We start from the raw sequence: 7,781 nt of genomic DNA, 5'->3' as shown, positions 1-7,781 counted from the left end.
TTCCGTTATGTTGCGCGTGACTTAAAAAGACGCCTGTGTTCTGTCATTGAATCGATAGCGTGAAAACTGCGAGAGTAGAAAGGGCTGCAAAAACGGCGCGGATAATCATAATAAGAAAAGAAGAATATTAACAGGAAGTAGAAACAGCGCCAGAACTGCAACACCGGCTTACCACTCAATTATGAGAACAATTGTGTGACCTGAACACTTTCATGATATACTGATTATCCATTGCGATGTGTTTTAGATAGTGATGGAGAGACAGTGGACTGTGGCCTCATTAAAGCTGCGATTGCTTATCTCTTCGACAAATCGTTCAAAAAGCGATGAAGGTAACCCTCAATGTGGAAGTGGTGACATCAGATGTGGAACTTCTGCCTCAGCAATCAGTTGAAGCTCCTTCCTCCCGAAGAAATGAAAGGTAGGGGTTGAATATTCTGTTCAGTTACTAAATGCAGAGTACTTAATGGGTGTCAAATTTCATTAGTTTATCATTAGTTTGCTGAATTATTAGCTGGGCAGTGTAGCCTGATTTCATTTTAATGAGGCTGCACGTTATGTATTTCACCATCCTCACTATACTGATCCATCTTAATCACAAAAGTTTTGTCTTTTTTGTGATATTGGTTTTCCAGTATGTGAAATTAGATGACTTTTGCTACTTTACAGTGTGGAGTCAGCCCGTCAAACGCTTCCAGCCATTATTTCCATTCCGCGTTTCCTAGATGATGTGAAGCGCCAGCTGGATGCCAAAGAACCATGCCACAAGGTTCCAAGATATGGCAACACAACTGTCGGAACTTTGTATGAGATGACGGCACAGTACACAATGTGTCACCAAAAAGGACTTCAGAAGGCCAAAAACGATCTTTTTTGTTCAGCCAATAGGGTTTTACTTCATTTAGAGAGCTTTGTTTTAAACTGATTTAAACTGCATGAAACAACACAATATTATTGACATGAGCTGTTGACTGACAACGTGTGTACACTGCTCTAATGTTATATATGCTTGTTGACGTCACTTATATATGGGCTTTTGAATGAAATTACAAAATGAGTGGTGTTTTGATTTCAGATGGTTAGCCTGTGGTCTTATAATATGTTAAATTTTGTCACTACAGAGACAGATTTCCAAGAAACCAGTAGTAATTTTCAAGTATTAATCCTGAAGTACCCCTTTCTGAAGGATGTTGATGACAGTGGTTATGTAAGTTAAAAATTAATTAGGTTTTCGTTTTTGTTGTTTTTTTTTTAATGAAGAAAAGCATTGAAGAAATATATTCTAATCAATAATGTATTATGTGAACAGTGAGTTTCTGAATGTATACTTTGTTGTGATATGTTTTTGGCCCCTGCAGCATACTTGACATGTGTCACTCAAGCGAAAATTCAAGACAGAACGTGCACCGCTTGTGGATGACATGGCAGTTACAAGGTACAAAGAGAAGTTTGGCCAGTCAATGAAGCCCAAGGTCATGGATGGATCGACAGATGTGTGTCATAAACGGGCAAAGGCACCATCAGTAAGCTAGCTACGTTCATTTTTTTGACCATTTTGAGTTGGTCTTTTTCATTTCATTGTATTCAGTTACACAAAATATTGATTGGAGATTGGACAATACTCTGTGGTAGTGGAAGTATTAAAATTGTGTACTTGTTCCTGTGCGTCTTTTGTCACAAAACTGAATTGGCCATCCTTGAGTGGTTGAACGCTTACAAAGGGGGCTGTTTGTTTTGTAGAGGGTATCTTTTGATTGTGTCCTATAAAACTTTGTAAGACTGAGGTAGGGGTAAGTTGAAATTTGGCTGCTAGAGGTTTGAAGGGGGTGGATTTGGTGTTTCCCTTGTCTTTCCAGAGCATTCATCTCCCCTGATCTCTGGACTCTCTGCTGACACCCTTAACTGTGAATTCCAGTAGTTGTTTGCTGAGGTGGACCGCATTCACCCTACAGCAATCCCTGTGTATCAGCACATCTGGGAGAACTTTACAGCTGTGCTTCCTAAGCTTCTAAATTTGGTCAAGGACACATCACAACTTTAAAAATTGTACGTTGAGGCAAGAGAGGATGCCCTGGCAGAGGAGCATGCAGATGGTGATTACTTCAACATAACAGTAAAATGTTGGTGTTCCAAGACAGTTGTAAATGACCACGGTTTAACTAACAATTCTGTTTATTTAAGCCATTGACTTCAGGGGTGGATTTGTCCTCCTGCCTTCCATCTTCAAGGAGAAGACGGAAAACTTAATTATTCTTGGAGAGGTAGGTAACCAGTGCCTCAGACACACATCAGATGTGGTCAAGGTTGTACATTGCTACTGCTCCTGATCGTTTTTCATAATGTGTATAATCACGTTTCTTCCTCTACTTCTTCTTCTATTCCCTCTTGTTAGGGTGAGCCAACCACACCCTACCCTACCATTCAGCTGAGGGAGCAGGATTGGAGGACCACCAATGCCGGCAAAGATCAAAGTTGAAGGAGTTGAGGCGTGGTCTTGTATTGGAGTTGATGAGGCCTTCATCGCAGCCTTTTGTATGTATTTTGTATTCAATATGGAATACCCTGCCCATCTGAAAAACACTATGACCTTCCTCCAGAGGAGCGTTGCTCAAATAGTGGAGAATGGAGACAAACTATCAACACCTGTGACTCGTGTTATTAACCTCCTATGCTGAACATTACGCCACCAGCGCACCAGTGTACTAAGTGTTTACGGAAAACTTTCACTCTTGCAGAATTTACCTCTTGTACTGAGATTAGTAAATCTGTGAAGCTCATAAGCAAAAGCATAGAACTGTTCAAGAGATCCATGATGAACTGAAACACTTGTGCATTGGGAAAAATGACAAAGCGAACAAGCCAGTGCCATTAACTGAAAACATTTTTCAAAATTCTTCTGTTGTTGGTTCAGCTAACCAGAAATGGTTCCTGTTCAGACTGTTGCCTGTTTTAATGATGTTTTTGTTATTGGTCATGTGCATACTGAAAAAGTTCCGTTATTTTGGAGAGTTAAATACACACTCAGTATTGACACTGTACGGGTTGTATGTGGGAAAATGTTGGGTCCTCTGTTTTCCGTGCATACCGTCTCAAATTTGATAACGAGTGGACATTGTTAAATCCAGGAGATGGGTTAGACCATCAGGCTCTGGATATGTATTCAATTGATTTTAATGACAATGATTTTTGTACATGAGCTGTTTTACATATTTTTATCTGAAAAACTTCTTGTATTTCCAGTTAAGCCCAAATTATTCATACCCATGCCAAATTTGTAGCAAACGTATCAGCACACTATAAATCCAAATTTGGCATGGGTCTGAATAATTTTGGGCTCAACTGTATGTGTTTTTGTATATTTTTTAACGTTTAATGTCACTGAAAGCGTTTTTTCTAACCTGCTGAATAAAAGTGTTGAATATAGTTTTTGGTAGTGCATATATTTCAGGTATACTTTTGCCATCTTAATTTGTCAATGGTTGTGAAGGCGGGCAAGTGCAGTATGTGCTTTGAAGGTGCAAGGCCCCATTGTTTTCATAAGGATTATTATTACTCTTATTCTTTTTCTTGAAGTCTCGGCCATTTTTGAAGTGGTTCTCATGGATGTAAACTAATGAAATTCGGTATACACATCAGTGCTTGTGACAGTTACTGAAAGATGGCGGCTTGGCCCCAGGTGTGGCCCAAGGGACTTCATAGCGCCCCCATATGGCATTGAGTCTTGTGCCCGGCATCTAGTTTCACCTACATGCACCAAATTTTGTAGGCATGTGGGTATCCCTAAGACGAACAAATTTGCATTTACATTGTATGAGCCCTTGCCAACAGAGACGGAGTTATTTAGGATCTTGTGCGTTTTGACACACGTTACATTTTGACATACTCCTCCAAGGCAGTTCGTTGGATCCATGTCAAATCTGCTATGTATGATTTCAAGATGTCTCAGATTTTAAATTGCTGAGGGATTTTTGATATGTTGAACAGTGTAGCCATGGGGATAAGATGAATTTGGGCACGTCTGAACAGACGTACTGACAAGAGCAACGGACATGTTTAAGTGTTTTAGCACGTTAGCCGTGTTGCTAATTTAGCCATGTCAGAAGGTATTTTGCTTGCGTATTAAAAAACGAACTCTTAATTGTGATGTTATGTTAATTTGGTGATTAAGTCAGTGATAATGGCGAACGAGCTGTCCCTGTATAAACATTTTGGATGAGTCGTAAGCAAATGCATCTTCGAGTCGCGATGTTGCGAACTCACCCGTGTCGGAAAGCATTTCGCATGCTTACTAAGAAAGGAGCTCCGAGTGGCCTTTTAAGAAGAGCAGGCATCGTATTTTGTTATTTCGGTTAATTGTGGTGTTGTGTTAATTTCGTGATTGGGATGAAGGTTGACGACCTGTCGAAATATTTGACGTGGCGCAGGGAAATTCCGCTTCAAGTCGTGGAATTAGCTTCGCCAATGCATTTCACTATACATTTAAGCCTATGCATTTACACTTGCGTGCGTTCACAGGAAATGTTACTGTTATTCTTAAAAAGCTCAGTTGTTTTTGGTACTACATTTGGCAGAAAAATTATGCAGTTGATAAACCCGAATCCTTTTAGCTGTCGCTATGACCATGTAGCTTGATGTCATGATCCGCAACACTCGTCGATTTAATCTCAGCATATTTCAGTACAAAATAATATTGTCTCAAATGAACACGATCTGTATGGACGTTTAATTACTATCGAATTCAGAGCGGATGGTCATTAAAGCTAATCTAAATCAAGGAACGATTAGCATGTTGTGCTAGCCCACGGTGTGCATAAAACGTAGGCTACAGCTGAAGCTGTAACATTAGGTTGCTATGGTATTTAACAGCAAATTGAGAGCTGAGGCTGTAACATTGTCTTGCTATGATAGGCGAACTATGCCTATGCTGTTAGCTGGTTTCAAGCCACGTCTTCAGGCTATTGTGATATGGATTGCTAAATTAGCTTCTATTCCAGTACAGTTTTAAGCAATGGGCGTGTGACGAGTCTGTTTACTTCATGTAGCCTACGCTTTAGGGCCGTCACTTTTATTGTTCGATAGACAAGTCGCCGCTGTCCTCGCTTTATGATGTATAACTTTTTCTATTTGTATTTTCGCTTGATCAATGAATTGTTAATGACGTTGAATATACAGTGTAGCAAACACAAACCTATTATTCACAGTGGTTCCGTCCACAATGCAAATGTGCCCCTAACTTTACAATCTTTAACGTTGCATGTAGTGTGATGTGGCAAAAAAGGGGTGTGGTAGTTCATTACACACTCGCTGATAAATTTTAAACTGCACAGAATGCAATTCAGCATCCTGAATAGAAACATCGTGCACGGCATTGTTTTGCCAAGAGAATGAAGCCATATGGCTGTTCTGTTAGGTGGTTTACTACTTACTGAGTTAAATTAATCAGAGCTTACCTGGACAAGCCAGCTACCTCGGTTCGTAGCACAGCCCTCAGTTCTGAGTGCATTGTTGGATGACAAAATGTCACGGGTCACGAATAGCCTTGGGTGCGAGGGCACTCCGTCGCCGCTTGCGGCTATATTTAATTGTGTTACGTGATGTTGTATTACACTGTGTTGCAATATGAAGTGTTATATGATGCTCAGTCCCGTTGGAGGAGTTGGATGGGGTCGTTTGCGCTAAAAAAGACGAGGAAAGAGCGAAGAAGCGCGATAAATTATCATTATATTGAAAGAATGGAGAGAGATGTTATTTTATTGAGAGAGTGGGCCAAAAAAAGGGCGAAAAAAGTCTTTAAAGACGGTCAAGTGCAGTGTGTGCTTTGAAGAAGTTGTTGCAGCCCTGCAGGTGCTCTGTGACATCATAGCGTGGCAACGTAAGTCAGGTGCGATGTCGCCGGTAAATGCTTGTATTTGGGCACGTGTTTTGGTGGCGGTAAACACACCGAGCGAGGAAGAAGTCGGAAGGCAAACGGCGGAGCCCTTGCTCGCCCTTAAACAGCACTTTTACCGCTGCAGCACTCGCTTACGGCCATGCCACCTTGAGGACGCCCGATCTCGGAAGCTTAGCAGGGTCGGGCTTGGTTAGTACTTGGATGGGAGACAGCCTGGGAATACCAAGGGCTGTAAGCTTTTCTTTTTTCTCCCTCTCTTCTGTGTCTGTCTTCGTCTCTCTGTTGGTAAGCCGGGTGACTTACATTTTGCTCTCTCTGTCCGACTGTGTCGCTGTGTGTGCGTGCGTGTGTAGAGCATATAGGCGGCAACAGGCTGCAGAGGTATAGCCTACCTGGAGCATGGAAGCAGTTTTTTTTAGCTTGGAAAGAAATGATGGCTAGATGGTTTGCCGAGTGAATTGTATAAGGCTTTTAGAAATGTTTTAGTCCTTGTCTTATTTGAGGTTTTTAGCGTCATTATTTATGTAGGAGAGTTCAGCTCTAGCATGAAAAGAGGAATGATTAAAATAGTATTTAAGGAAAAAGGAGATGCCTCAGATCTTAAGAATTACAGACCCCTTAGTATGCTGAACACAGATTATAAAATATTGGCGAAAATGGCAAATAGGTTAAAGTGCTTCCAAATATTCTAACGACCAGCCAAGCGTACTCGGTTCTAGGAAAAGACATCTCAGACACTGCATTAAATATAAGCGACACAGTGTGGTACATGCAACACAAACAGAAAAGTGGATATCTGATCAGCCTGGACTTCGAAAAAGCGTTTGATAGAGTTCAGCATCAATATTTATTTGATATTTGAAAGAAATTTGGATTTGGGAAATATTTTTTTTAAATGTTTGAAATGTCTCTACTCTGATATTGTTAGTTTGGTGAAGTGCAATGGATTTTTATCTGATGTTATTCCAATTACGCGTTCAATGAGGCAGAGGGGCCCGCTGTCTGCACTGCTTTATTCCATCGTGGCCGAGCCGCTAGGCTTGGCACTTAATGCCTCTTATCATGTTGTCCGCACTATGTAAGTTCTTTTCGTGAACGCCTACATCATGCTTGTGAGGTAGCGCGTCAGTCATTGTCGTCTTCGCAAGACAAAATGAAATTGTATTTTGACGAGAAGGCAGTGACTAGAGATTTTAAACCTGGTGATAAAAGTTTTAGTTTTGCTTCCTGTTGTTGGTTCTGCGTGACACTCAAAATTTTCTGGCCCTTATGTCGTTGATCGTAAATTGAGCGACACTGATTTTGTGATTAGTACTCCTGACCGACGAAGAAAAACTCGTGTTTGTCACATCAATATGCTGAAGGTATATATTTCTAGAGACTCTGCTGAAACCTCTCAGTCCACTAAATCTGCTGAAGTCCCTGCCGTTTATGTGTCCATAGTTTCCCTTGGAAAATGGTTTCGCTACACCCAGTTCCAGTGCCTGGAGTTCACCGTGCCTCCTTGTCCCAAAACCGGATGGCACAGTTAGATTTTGTACCAACTACAGAAAAATATATTCAGTAACAAAACCAGATTCGTTTCCTCTACCCAGGACGGAGGACTGTATCGATAAAGTCGGTTCTGCTCGTTTCTAAACTCGTTTTGTCCCCTTAACACCTCATGCATTGAAAATATCTGCTTTTGTCACTCCTGACCATTTTATGCAATATACGGTTATGCCTTTCGGACTTCGCAACGCTCCTGCAACGTTTCAGCGTCTAATGAATAAGGTTTTAGCTAGTGTCAGTAATTGCGAGGCATACTTAGACGATGTGCTTATATACTCCTCGTCATGGTCCGAACATTTGACCTCACTTAAAACAGTGTTCGGTCGCCTTACCCTGAACT

General features: G+C 41.1%; 1 pseudogene; it reads left to right on the top strand.

Moving 5' to 3' along the window:
• Nucleotides 1-6,019: 6,019 nt before the first annotated feature.
• Nucleotides 6,020-6,128, top strand: LOC115829042 (uncharacterized; annotated as a pseudogene).
• Nucleotides 6,129-7,781: the final 1,653 nt, after the last annotated feature.

The sequence above is a fragment of the Chanos chanos genome, chromosome 15, assembly GCF_902362185.1.
Source record: "Chanos chanos chromosome 15, fChaCha1.1, whole genome shotgun sequence".
Lineage (NCBI taxonomy): Eukaryota > Metazoa > Chordata > Actinopteri > Gonorynchiformes > Chanidae > Chanos > Chanos chanos.
Note: the sequence above shows the minus strand (reverse complement) of the source record. Positions and strands in the feature narration are given on the sequence as shown.